We start from the raw sequence: 15,175 nt of genomic DNA, 5'->3' as shown, positions 1-15,175 counted from the left end.
CAATGTAAATGTGTTTGTTTATAATTATATTTGTGTTTGTAAATGTGCATAACAGTCACAAAATTTAGACTAGCTAAATTCATATCAAATGTTTCTTATCATTAATAAAATCATTTTATTTTCTACACACTTTTTTTTAATTCACTTTTCTATTCATGATAAAATTTACTGAACAAATTATAAAAACAATTGAAGTAGTTTAAAATTAAAATATGCTTCTTTTTTCATCCTATGTCATAGAATCGGGCATTTATGATTTTTCATTAATTTTAAAAGCAGCTCATTTTCTTTCTCAACATATGTATTAGTTGAATGGTTCCAAGCGTGCCTGTTTTCTTTTAATATGATAATAAATTCTTAAGTTAGAAGTAAAAACTGTATCATTTTTTACTGAGAAAATTTTCTTTTAACTATAGCTTCTATAATAGTATTTTTCTTGTGAACAGAAAAAATCAAATAGATAAAATTTATTTCAGTTTTTTCCCCAGATATATTGAAACGGAATGAAGAGTATTAAAAAAATGAGAAATAGATACTCTTGTGATAACTTTTTCTTTAAGTAAACCCCAAAAAGTAATAAGCGGAACGTGTAGGAAATAATTTTTCACAAAATATATTTTTAATGTTCTTTTCCACAGTCTACTGGCTGTTTATAGCGTCATATATATTCTGCTCGACTGTTGATTATCAAAAGTGATTTATTATGAATTTTTTTTTTTTAATTGCTTTTTGTAAGGATTTGTTCTTCACATACATCAAATTTAGGAAATTCATGACCGTGTTATAAGCTAAAAATAGAAATTGCAAATACAAAATGACCAAATTCAATCATTTTCTATGGAAAGAACCCTTTTTTCTTTTAACCACTATTTTTCCTCGATTAAAGTTTTTTTTTAAATTACTTTGCTAGTAATTTTAAATTGTATTACCCCTTTTAAAGTTGTCTGAAAATGAAAAGGTGCAGAAAGAACTATTGTTTTAAATTGAAACTGAAAAACACGCAATAAAAGATTTATTACAAAAAGAAAATTATATATTTTTTCTTTACTACCGTAGATTCTATTATGACTGGATTGTTAACGAAGAAAATAAGCATAATTTTAATTATAAAAAAATAAATTTTAGGTAATTATGAGTAAAACAAACAAAAATTTGAATTAATATATATTTTTTCATTATATTTTAATTTTATATTATGTATTTCTACTCGTAAACAAAGTAAAAGATTGAAAAATTTTATTTAATTACTAAACTGAAAAAAATATCCATGTAGATAAAAATAAAATCAAACGTGTGTATTTGATAAGGTTGTAATATACATAATCGTTAATGTTGTTTTATTTTATTTTTTAATTTACATGTAGATAATGATTTTCAAAGTTGTTATCGGTTGCATTTGTTATTATTATTAATTATATTGTACTGCATTAATGCTACATAAATAATATATATATTTTTTAAATCATATTAATTATTAACAGATGTATTATTGATTATTGTTTGTTTTTATTATACATATTCTTGCAGTAGTTAGATTTGCCCGTTATCCATATTGTTTATTCATAGTATGTTACAGACCTTTTAACCGATTACTGAATGTCCATTTTATGTATCAGGTAATATGAACCGGTTACTATCAAATTACTATCAAATTATAGTAACCCGCATTTAAGTAACCCCTACCTATAAAATACATAAATAATTTGGTCGTTGTAGGATTGCTTCTATAACATAGAATTTTTTTTTTAATTTTTGTTACTTATGTATACTAAATAAAACCAAAAAATGCAGAACATGAAGTAATTAAATGCTTTTAAAATTGCGTATGCCTTTAATTAATTATGAAATTAATATTCTTAATACATGTGATTTTACTTTTTATTGCTACTGGTTTAAAAGAATGTATTCATCTCGTAGGTGTAGATTTACTGACTATTTGCATTATGAAATGAATTAATAATCTTCTGTTTCATGTAAATATCACTTATGATTTAAAATAAAAATTACATGCATCTCATTTAAATTAAATTTCTGCTATAACCTGATTACAGACAATCTGTTAAATTACAACGATCCTATTCTATTTCTTTATGTAGAATATTCAATTAATATTTATTTACAGATTCAGAGGTATTACTCAAAATCTTTACAGTTGAAATTATAATCGAGTAGAATTAATTATTTATACAATTAATTATTCATTCTCTACTTTTTCACCCGTCCCACGCTTTGAATTACGGTCAATTTCTTATACTAAAAGTAACCATAGATGTTGGTAATAGCTGTTGTTAATTTCATGGTATGCTTAGTTTTTTTTTTATTAGTTTTTTTCTAATGAGAAAGAATGGATGGATTTGTTAATATTTTATTTTTTAAGGTTGTTATATATTATGATGGAAATTGATTGATATGACTTTAATTTACTGTTTTATATATAATTAGATTATTGTTTACGCATTTTAACTAAAGTAGAAAGTTAATGTGAAAGTACTTATAAAAAAAAGGGGTATATTGGTAGAATAAGGGTCGGTAAAGTTACAATAAGAATAAAGTATAGGTGGTGGTATGTTTTGTCCTGCCACAAAAGCAGAGAGTGTTGATGAATAATCTTTGGGCAAGTCTACCAGACCTGCCCTGATGTATTTAGTAAAATATTACAATCATTTTCACTTCTAGATTAACACATTTAGTGGCAAATTTTACTCTAGATGCATCGTAAAGAGCAGACCAGCATTCAAAATCATAGCGAAGCGATCGTAAAATTGGCAACCGACATGTTAATGAAGGTAATATAATGTATAATTAGTACATTAATACATTAATTCCAGCACCTGTCTGATATTATATCCTTATTGTCCATTGTATCTGTTTTTTTGTCATCCATGTTAAATTATTAGTAAATGGTTAACCTTTTTAAATCATTTTATGGCATTAATAAAGGGATGTATACATTATGGATGATTTATTACCAAATATTACAGTTGGTAATTCATATATAATAGTAATATGTAACAATTTGACAAATAATCGCATAATACAATAGAAAAAACTATTTAAATGTTTATTCAAACTTAGAGTATCTATCTATCTCCAACCTAATCTACATAATATAACCTCTGCTGTGGAGCAGTAGTACCTTTCATTTAGAAGATTCTGTTGCATTAGTCATTCTTAATATTTTTCATACACTACAAAATTAATTTTTTAACATTGACAAAAAAACTGCAGATAGATTTTGCAAGTAGTACTATACAAAATATTAGTATAATTAATTATTGATTTTCTTTTATTTATTTGTAAACCGGGTTTGATAACAAATAAATTAATAATGGAGTATTCTCATCGATTTATAAAACTCACAGTACAGACATATGCTGTTCATGTTATTCTTTTAAAGCTTGTCATCGCTCATTCAAGGATAAATTTAAAACATGTTTCCACATTTAAATAGTTTGTAACCGTATATTTATCTGTTATTTATGTTTTGAAATATCAAAATCATTATTAGTATTATTATTATACAAAGAGTAATTATCCATTAAGTTGATAGTTTATCTTTGCTGTTTGCATGTTTGTCTCTGTGTAGTAAATTTCAGTCATACTATATTAATATTTGAACAAAATTTACTGTCACAAAATTTGGCACTAATGAATAATATGTAAAATTTCTTGAGTTTTTCTGTAACAGTAGAATAATGTAATAATACTATTACTTGTTTATAATTTATTTTTATTTCCCTTTTTTTGTATTAATTTTAATGTAAGTTGTTAAATTCTTTAAATTTAGAGAATTCTTTAAATTTCTTGAATTTTAAATAAATTCTTACATCAACCATCTTATTAGCCGCCCAATGCGCAGTGACGACTGTTACATTCTGTGTATCCCTGTATTCCTTCCTTATTAATGTAATTTGAAAATCTTCCTGCTTTCCAGTGACATTCACAATAGCGTCACAAATCTCTTGTTCAGTTGTGTCCATGTCATTATCTTTGAAGTGGACAACCGCTTGCCGGTCTCCTCAAGATCATAAATCCACTTGCAACTCTGCCCCCTTATCTCGCAAGGTTGCAATGAACTGCTCTGCCTTCTCAATGCCCTTAATTCTGACCTGAAATTCTTCATTACAACCTTTTCTCAATGATAGGATTTCCCCCGCTTCATCCTTCTAACAGAGGATTTCATTGTTTTTAGTAGGTCTGCGTATGACTTTCTCTGTCCTTGTAATACTACAACACGACTAAGTCGCTCGTCTAACTGATGCTGATCTTGATCGTGAATGTTCACCAGTCTCTATGGATCTTGGTAACATCACAGATACACTGGTCTTTCACTCTTTTTGAATAAATAACTTCCATACTGCAAAACCAATAGGACCAGCCGGTAGTATAAACACTGGGGACGCAGACTTAACCAGTAATCACTTGATTGACTTAGTCTGCCAGCAGTACTATAATGTAAATTGTAAAATTTGCTACATTAAACTGTCCAGTCATCATCCCCAATAACAGACGAGATTTCGCACACCACATCATTTGGTTTCATGCTGTCTTCCCAGGCCTGCATCTATTGGTCCTCGTGGAGCATGAGATGTTCACAAAGCAAGTATCTCCACTCCTTACAGTCAGGTCTTTCGCTTGATGCGCACCCTATTAATATCTTCCAAATCCGGCTCCTTAACTGGATCAGTCTGCAACACCTGCGTTGTAACTTTTAATGGCACAGGATACTCTGTAAACAACTTCAGTTCCTTAAATATAGCTGTAAGCTCCTTTTCATGCTGAATCACATGTTTGTCTGATTTCAGTATTTTGTACTACGCTTGATTCCATGTATTTTTGACACCCCCACACTCCAGTTTTGGGGGGTCCAGGGTTGGGAAAATGTATCTCACAAAAATGGGTTCAAAAATTTTGGCGGGGAGGGGTCAAGGGATCAGAAAGGACCCAGTTCGTGAAGATGTTGGGGGGGGGGGATTGGAGGTCTGCGAAAGGAGATGTAGGGAAAAAGGTGTGTAATCCCCTTTTTAATGTGCGTCAGCATTTAATTTCACTTGAGTGAAATAACAGAAGTTTTTGTAAGTCCTTGTTTACTTGTAAACAACCTACATCACAAGCTCAATTAAACTTGTCTGTAGGACTTGGAAAATTTTTTTCTATTATATTGGCTATATGTGTATAACCTCACAGGTTTATAAAACACTATACCTACTCATACCTTGATTGTAGCCCAGTATCTTCAGCACTGATCACAACCCCAATTGATCAATCAAAAAACTCACTATAATCACACAAACTTTGCTTCAAGTATAGCAGCAGCCTAAAATGTACTGTTCTCAAGAAAATCGCATTAAAAAATGTATTCTGTGTCTGATCAACTCAAAATTTTGTATACGTGTCCATAAAACCTTAGCCAACAATATACAATATCCATTTGGTTTAAAATTCCAAAAAACCTGATCAAAACTATGTTAAAACGTGGAGTGATAGACAGCACGTGCACACACTGTGAAGTCAGTGACATTGCAACCTTTGTTCCTATTTTGTCCAGTGCCAGAATCAATGTAAATAATTGCACGGTTTATTTGGTTAAGCTGAATATGTTGTGTAAGACAATGAGACTTCTTGTGAATCAATGTGATCGTCCTTATCCAAAACATACATTTACCCCGAATAACGGTACATATAGCACTACAATAGCAGAGTCGTAAGTTATAGCAGTACATATCCCTTCTGCAGTATGTCTCAAAAACAGTTTTAATGTTTTGCTTCATCGGATTTTAGACTCTACTGGGCTTTTTCTGCATGTTCCAAGTGATTTTTTTTTCTTTATCATCTTCTGTATTAACTAATTGGTTACATTTATCGCACTGCTTACAGGTGTCCTTTCTGGAGACATGAAAACATAAACTAAATTGTGTTTAGACAAGTCTATCTAAAAATACTCTTTTAATGGGATTCATTAGTTTTTTCTCACACCATTCCAGATAAAATTTGTACATTTTTTCTAATGTAACTCTGGACTAAGAAGATATTTCCTGTGTGGATTATCCGTTCTTGTGTAGTTAGTGACTGGAAGGCAGGAAAAATGTTAATATGATCTTTCACTAATTGTTTCTGCTCGGGATAGTTATCTTCTGCGCTGATATATGCTTACCTCTTAAATCTTCTGGTGACTTTCCACTTATATTTGTATGGCTCTGGTCAATCTTTCATCACTTATAACAAAAGTATCATTTAAAAAGAACTTTATACACTACCTTCTTTCTGGATGTTAAAATTAGTACATCGCTTTACCTTGTTTACTTCCATCCCAGGGCTGCCTTTGCTTAATGGGTATTTGATGTATGTCCGTATGAATTGTTCAAAGCCCATATGCGTTCTACATGCTGAAGTGTCTGATTTTTTGGAAATATTTACATCGTGTTCCAGTCTCATGTTTAGTAAACAATTCAATACATTTTTTTAGAACATCCACAAACAGTGTTTTGTAATTTCTTGGATTCTACCAGTTCTACCAGGTTCCTCTTTATATTTAAGTAATTTTGTCCTGAGGTATGAAGTTTTTTGTCAGTTGTTTTGTATTTATTCCTCTAATGTTGTCAAGGTTTAAAAGGTAAAACATTTTGCTGCCTTAAAGCCTGGCTAGGCTCCTTGACTTCAGGAGATAGATTGGACTGTTCAAGATTCATCTTCTGCAGTAGTTGAATCTGAAATGAGCAGATTGCAAAATGAGCACAACATTCTAAAAAAAAAAAAAAAAAAAAAATGGTTATTATTATAACAATTAATATACAAAATTAGTATGGGAATTAACTGTTTATTAGGGTACATATAATAAGGTTTAACATATATATTGTATTTGAGTTAAAATAAAAAAAATATTTAAAAAATTTTAAATGTATTTGTTTAGAATACAATTTTGGAAGCGAATAAATCTGCCACATTTAAAGCCCTGATGCTAATAATTATTATTTACTATAATTATTAATGTTAATTATTAATTACACTGCCCGGCAGTGAAAAGTTTTTGGGCTCAAAAATAGTTACTTTTATGTATATCCATCTGCTGAATTAAAAAATCAACATAAAATGATAGATTAGCTCTTGCTCTGGAGATACAATGACATGTCATTTTTTTATCCGATCTACATTTTTAGTTTGGTGGTAATGTTGTTTTTGGAGTGTCACACCTGTTAAATGACAACACAACATTCTCCAGCTGCTTGTAGGTTATAAACATTACTGTTGCTGTGACTGTGTTTCATATTGTTTATGTTGTAATTAGTCTAGAATTTCTAGTTTTGAAGTGAAAAATTTGTTAAATCAGAATACCATGAAAATGTTCAAATTCAGTGAATAATTTTTGTTATGACGCCTCTTTTGAAGACTGTCTATCAGCATTATTTTGGTATGAAGGAAGGGGACCAGTATAAGTCTTGGATTCCACATATGTGTTGTAACTCTTGTTCAGTTATGCTATGAGAATGGCTGAAAAATAAAACAGATCTGTGGCTTTTGCTGTGCCTATGGTTTGGCAAGAGCCCATAAACTCGAGTCGAGTTCACCTGGAAAGTTAAGCAAACATAGCAATCTTCCTAGACTCAATCGAATGTGCTGAACGCAAGTGGAAAATCTGTGGTGATCTATAAGTCATCGGTGTACTCTTAGGAGTGCAACTGTACATTAAAGGAGCCTGGCGTACAAGAAATCTTAACTCTAGAAAAGGGAGAAAAATTTCGTTGTCAAGCCTCTCATGGACCCAAAAGATGTTCTTCTTCCACCCCTTCGTATAAAGCTGGGTTTGATGAAAACATTTGTCAAAGTATGAACCAAGAAGGACAGGCCTTTAAGTACATGAGACAAATTTCCTATATTAAGTTATGCAAAAGTTAAGGAAGGTATTTTTGTTGGGCCACAAATTTGACAGCTTATAAAGGATACTGTGTTTGACCGAATTTTTGAGGGGGAAAGAAAAGGAAGCTTGGGTAAAGCGAGTCATTCATGAATTTTTAGGCAATAAAAGAGATGAAAACTACGGTCAGTTGATGACAGTACTTCTGCAAAAACACCATTAACTCAGATGCAACATGTTCTTTAAAATCTATTTTAACACTAGAAAAGGGAGAAAAATGTCGTCGAGCCTCTCGTAGACCCAAAAGATGTTCTTCGATAATGGAGCAAATATATCAGGGCTGTTGGAATGAAACAATGTTTGTGGATTTGCTGCTTGTCTGTGGGTAGGGATGCTTCTGAACTCGATTAAAAGAGGAAAGCTAAAAGACAACGATCTCATGAAGCCACCACATGATTTTCTTCAGACCCAACCAACTGCCAGGTATTCTCCCATCGACTTAATCGATGGGAGAATAACTGGCAGAATAACTCATTGAATGTAACTGTCATTAAAAATATGTCAAATTGACTCTATGTTGCTGGTCTGTGTAATTAAAATGTATAGTTTTCTCTTAATCCATAATAAAATACTTTCACCTATTGTATATCACAGAAACTAGAACTATTGAAAAATTTGTTTGTCATATTCATTTTTCTCAACCAAAAATTAGTTAAGATTTGATTCATGAAGTGAAGGAAACATTCAAAAAAAAATTTTTGTTGGGCAGTGTTACTAATGTTTAAATATTTCATTATTTAACTGTTAATTTTTAATTCAAACATAACAGGTTATTCATGATTTAAAATAATATGTAAGAAGTTGTAAATAACAAACTTACCCGATATATTTTCATTTTCTGAAGGAATACAATCTCTTTGTCAATGTCACTGTCATCACTATTTATTAAATACCCCAGCAATTCCACTATCTGTTAGCTTTGAAGACTGCATCTTGTAGTATAACCTGAACTTACATATATATATAGGTTTTCATTGGACGAAATGATTCCGGAACCGATTTAAACTTTCTCCATACTTAAAATCTCAATTAAGAAAATCGGTTTGCGCCTCCACGTTGGTTCGTCTGGATAACCAGTTAGAAACGTGGAGATTTCTACTGGTGAACTAAATCGGAATCACCTCTCTGGATCACATCCAGAGTTGTAACTCGGGAATTTATTCCCACCCAAGGCTGACCTGCCTTTGAAAGTCAAATATGGAAGGTCTTTTAAGAAAAAATCCACCGTCTGGTAAATACCAGAGAAGGCTGCACTCGGATCCGGTGGGCAGCTGCTTAAAAGATAACAATGAATCGGAGCGTTTGGAAACTCCCAAAAACAACACAACTTCAAAATTGAGGATAAAACACAAGCAAATAAACTACATTGCCACTCACAACAACAATTCTCTAACTCAACCCGGCAAACTAAAAACTCTTAACAGACATAATGGACAAACAAAAAATCCTAATCGCAGGACTTCAATAAATGAGAAACACCGATCGAGAGCCGTTTGAATCTCAGGGTTACAGAATCTACAAAGGAATCCCCAGGAAACGTGTGATGAAGAATTGCCTACAGTTCAGAACAGGATTTGCAATCAATCTTAAAATAATTGACTCAGTTGTAGAATTTATGTCTTACTCCCCCAGGATTTCAACCTTAACCCTAAAATCGACCAATAAATTCTACACCATAATATATGTCCATGCTCCCACCAATGACAAAAAAAAACCTTAAAAAAGATAGAGAAGAGATGGACAAATTCTGGGAACTTCTTGACCAAACTGCAAACAACATAAATAAGACCCACACCAAGATTTTAATAGGGTACTTTAATGCCCAACTTGGTAAAGAACGAAGATATCGTGGTATTATCGGAAAATGGCCTGCCCAGAAGAAAACTAACATGAACGGCCAAAGACTTGTCGAATTTTGCAGAAACCATAATATGATCTCAAAATCCACCTATTTTATGAGAAAACCAAACAAATTGAAGACTTGGAAACACCCAGATTGGAAAAAAGGGGAATGGCAACTCGATCATGTTTGCATGGACCGAAATTATCACAAGGAGATTTATAATGTAAAAGTCTTGAGAGGAACAGATACTGGATCGGACCATTACTTAATTAAAGTTAAAATAAAATTCACCCCGCATAAAAAGAAAAAATCCCAACCAAAAAACAAAAGAGCTTATGATCCACATAAATTAATAAACAATGCCATCTTTGAAGAAACAAAAAAAAAATCAAATTAACTAATAATTTAAAAGAACTGACATCCCAACTGAAAGAAATAGCTGAAGAACTAGCCCCTATAAACCCAAGAAAAAAACACCAATGGTGAAATGAAGAATGTGACAAAGCATTCAAAGACCGACACCGGGCTTGGATCAACCACCAAACCCAGAAAACTGAAGAATCTAACCATGAATTCACCAAACAAAGGAAAATAACTCAGAAAATTATAAGAGGAACCAAACGACAAGCCCAAAAAAACTTGATTCAGCAAATAGAAGAAAGTTCCAAGAAAACTAACTCCCGAGACTATTATAAAATTTTTGGTCAGCCTCTTATTAAGATATGAACCACCCACCCTTATGCTGAGAGGAAAAAAGGAAATATGGCCCACACCAATAAAGAAAATGCTGAAATTTTGGCAGAAACCTTCAATAGACTCCTCAAGTGTGACGACTCCCCAGAGCTTTTTGAGATTGACACTGAAACAACAGTTAAAACTTCACCAGTAAATATATCAACCCGCCAACAATTCAAGAAGTTCTCGCAGCCTTAAATGAAATAAAAAACTACAAAGCAAACGGAGAAGACCAGCTTTTCGCAGAACTCTGGAAACACTCATCAGTTTATTCAGTCAAAACTTCCCTACATCTATGCCTCGTGAAAATATGGAACGAAGAAAAACTTCCAGAACACTGGACCACAGTCCTCATCCATCCACTACATAAAAAAGGGGATAAAACTAATCCGGAAAACTACAGAGGCATATCTCTCCTGGATTGCACATACAAAATCCTGTCTAGAATCATATACAACCGATGCAAAGACCAACTTGAACTGGAACTTGGGGAATACCAAGGGGGATTTAGGCCATGGAGAGGTTGCCCGGAGCAAATAATATCCCTAAAACTTATGATGGACTTATATAAAAGACGGAAAAAACAACTAATAATCACCTTCGTCGACTTTAAACGGGCCTGTGATTGTATACACCGACCATCCATGCTGAATATTCTGAGAAACTTGGGCCTTCACCCTAAACTCGTAAACATGATAAAATTAACTTTAACCAATATCCAGTCCAGAGTGAAATTCAGAGGTGAACTCTCTCAACCCTTCTACATAAAAACTGGATTGAGGCAAGGAGACGGCCTCTCACCACTCCTTTTTAACTGCGCCCTCGAATTTGTCATGAGAAAATGGTATGAAATAAATCCCAAAAATATAAAAATGGGTACTAAGAAAAACTCCATCACACTAAATTGCCTAGGATTTGCAGATGACCTCGCTCTTTTAGCAAATAATATTCAAGAAGCCAGAACACAAATCATGAGCCTTCAAAACCTAGCACAAAAGATAGGGCTTCATATCTCGTTTGAAAAACTGAACAAATGGCCATAGATCCTCTGGTAATAGAGCGCATTACGGTAAACAATCAGAAAATTAAAATAGTAAAACAATTTAAATATCTAGGGGAAATAATTTCTTATAATTTAAATGAAAAAGTGACATGGCAAAACAGGACAAATAAAATGATTAAATCCCAAAAATTAACTCCGTCAACATATAACAAAAAATGCCTTTCTGCTAAAACAAAACTTAAACATTATAAAACTGTAGTACAGCCAGAAGTCACCTACGGAAGCGAGACCCTTTTCAAAATCACTCAGAAAAACCGAATTGAAAAAATTCTGAAAATAGAGAGGAGAATTGTCAGAACGTGTATCAATAAAAAATACCAAAAAGAAGGCCGATGGTGGATTGTGCCAAACGAGGTGGTGTATCGAGAAATAGAGCCTGTTACTGATACTATGCGGAAAAAAAGAATCTCTTTCTTCGGTCATCTCATAAGGACACCGGAAACAAGACCATCAAGAAATATCATTGAAAATCTCTGGTTCCAAAAGCTAGAAGTAGGACGGATCAAAGAAATTAGAGAATTTATGAAAGAATTGGGAATTTCCCTGACCGACCTACAGAATAAAACTGGAAAAATTACAAAGCTGAAAGACAAAAGCATTAGATTTAAACAAAAGACAGACAAACGACAAAATACAACGAAGAGGGTGTTTACGGATGAAGAAATACTGGGCAGCTCGGAAGAGTAAAATAACACGCTTTTCTCAGAAAAGATCCAACTAAAATTGACTTAAGTGGTCCCATGTTGGCCGTAAAAGCATAATAATAATAATAATAGGTTTTCATTTTAATCACCCCCATTTGATTTTCTCATAAACTCCGCACAATACAAAAAAAAAGATCTAAACAAAAGTTATTCAGGTTGGAGGGCAACACCTCATGGTTACCTTGGATTTGACATTGACTGTCATTTCAGTGTTAACATAATTTTTTTTCAAATGGAATGACCTATTTTTGACCCCATCAATGAAAAGAGCAAATAATTTTACACTTAAATATGTGGTCACAATATGACCTTGGACCTTTTTTCAGGATGTTTAATTTTAATCACCCCATGCGATTTTCTTGTAAAATACACACAATACAAAAAGATTACCTCAACAAAAGTTACTCCTGGAAAGGGACCTCATGGTGACCTTGGGTTTGACCTTGTATAGTGTTATATAGGTGATAATTTTAGTTACACTTCATATATATATATTGTACACACACACACCTAAATTTAAATTATATTTCATGAAAGTTAGATAAAATATAGAACAGTAAAAAGGTGATAAATATAAAAGCTGTGGGTAAGCGTAAAATAAACAGTGCAACATGCATTATCTTAATTTTTTAATCTCTTCTTTCCCTTTCATAATGTTCATATTTATTATTTACTGGATCTTAAAGAAATAAGATTGTATTTTTGAATAACTGAATTTTATCATTCATAATTTAATTTCTTGCCTACAAACCATTTCTGTTATCATTTAAATTTAAATAGTCTGAAATGAGGTACAAGGAAATTTAAGCCTAATCTCTATAACCTTTTTTGGTTAGCAACTGTTTGTACAGTTCAGTTGTAATGATTCTAGTACATTGACTAATATTAAATATTAAGGTTATAAGATAAATATCCACTAAAATAAGTCATTAATTAAAGATAATTTTACAGAGCCCATTACACGGTTCCCATTGAAATTTAAGATTACAAGAAACATTAATAAATAGAACCATTTAAAGACAAGTTAAACAAATATATGGATGAACAAGGTGAAATACTAGATCGGTAAAAATGATGAGGGTTAATCTTTTCTGTATTTTCTTTTTCAGAATTTTGATCAAACTGTTAGTCCATTAATTAATAAGCCTAAACCAAAACCTACACCGTCACAACATGGTGATAATCAGAATCAACAAAATGGCCAAACATCAACAGAAACACCTACTGGAGACCATAAGAATCAGGTGCCTCCGCACGGTGATCAGAACTCAACAGAAAAAATGGACGTTGAATAAATATTTAAATATAATATTGTAATTAAATAATAATAAATACTAATTATTTAATTAAATCTAGGTTTAAATGTTGTTGCTGTCAATGGCACTTCAACGTGGAATTTTTGTCTGTATTTATTTATTTAAAAAAATCACATTTTGAAATATGAATATCATCAGCCGGTATTAAACTGTGTAACCATCTGTTTTCTTAAAACTGTCCAATAAAGAGTTAATAGAATTTTATTTTCTGTTACTTTTTTTTTATACGAAACATAATTTATTATGCATTTATGTTTGTTGTTTTTTAATGAGTGCTTCTTATTTTAATGGAAATTTCCTTCCTTTAATATTGTAAAAGAAAATATTTACAGAAAAAAACTGTTTCGTTTTATGGAATTAGTTTTTTAGTTTTTTTTTGTAGTTTATGTGAATAAAATTATAAATACTGAATTTTAGATCTTTTTTTTTTAATTTTGTTGTGAGTTTGTTTAAAATTGATTGACCATTGCTATTCAAAAAGAATATTTTTTCTAATTAATTAAATAAATACATATTGCATATATTTGTAGATTTGTGACAGTGTTTCCCAATATATTTGAAATATATATATATATTTTGCCATGTAAATTTCTGTTGAAAGATCTGAATGTGTTCTGTTTATTGAAGAAAAAAGTGCTGTAATTTGTAACAAAACCATTTGATAACATTCTTAAAAATTTGTATATAAAAATGCATAATTTTGTGTTTTTTCTCTATATAGTGTGTGAAATTAGTTTCTAGAGGTACTCATGGTATGGTAACATTGTAGAGGTAGCGATTAGTATTTAATCGCAAGATTTTTGCTGATGCAGTATAAGAAGAAAAATTTTATAACGATACACAGAACCTTTGTTGTGAAGGAAGGAAGATTAGAAGCTAAAAAACTTTTGCTGTATGAAAAAAATTATTTCTACAATCTCCAAAATTATTTTATTACAGTTTTGTAATGAAATCTTTATTTCACCAATCTTTATGCATTCAGAAATGAATGCCAAGAAAGAGATCAGAATATTTAGAAGAACTATGTAAAAAGCATTAATTTAAAAGGAATGTGTAATTTACTAAAAAGTTACTGTATTATTAAGTTAGTATGTGTGTTGTAAGAGGATTATTTTTGTGAATCAAACTTACTCATTATTCACAGAGAATAAGGTATTTTCTGAAAATAAAGCTCATGCTTCATGAATTTTTTAGATGTACTCTGTGCATTTGTAATTATTTTTTGATTTGTAATAACTGACATTTTTAGAGGAAATAAATAATTATAGAAGATAAATTTTGTTAAATAAAGATTTATTTATATTATAATTCCGTAATATTAATGCAAATATTAAAAATGTTTATTTAAATGCATTTTTTTCATTTTCGACCACCTGATGTCATTTTTCCTTCTTTCAATTCCTGTTAGAAGTGTAGGTAATTAAAAAGATATATGTATTTAAATGTAATAAAACTTGTTCCAAATTAATTTCATTATACTGTGAAGAATAGTTCAGATTGCTATATATCTTTTGTGGTTTAAAATATTAAATATTTTTCAAAAAAAGTAATAATAAAAATATTGTTTGACTATATATAAATTATTTAAATCAAAATTGTCAT

The 15,175-nt window shown here is 31.1% G+C and overlaps 1 pseudogene; it reads left to right on the top strand.

Moving 5' to 3' along the window:
• The window catches only part of LOC142319669 (heat shock 70 kDa protein 4-like), a 123,291-nt pseudogene extending 108,476 nt beyond the window's left edge, over positions 1-14,815 (top strand).
• The last annotated feature ends 360 nt before the right edge of the window (positions 14,816-15,175 follow it).

The sequence above is a fragment of the Lycorma delicatula genome, chromosome 2 (assembly GCF_047948215.1).
Source record: "Lycorma delicatula isolate Av1 chromosome 2, ASM4794821v1, whole genome shotgun sequence".
In the NCBI taxonomy this organism is placed as follows: domain Eukaryota; kingdom Metazoa; phylum Arthropoda; class Insecta; order Hemiptera; family Fulgoridae; genus Lycorma; species Lycorma delicatula.
This window is presented reverse-complemented; position numbering and strand designations above follow the sequence as displayed.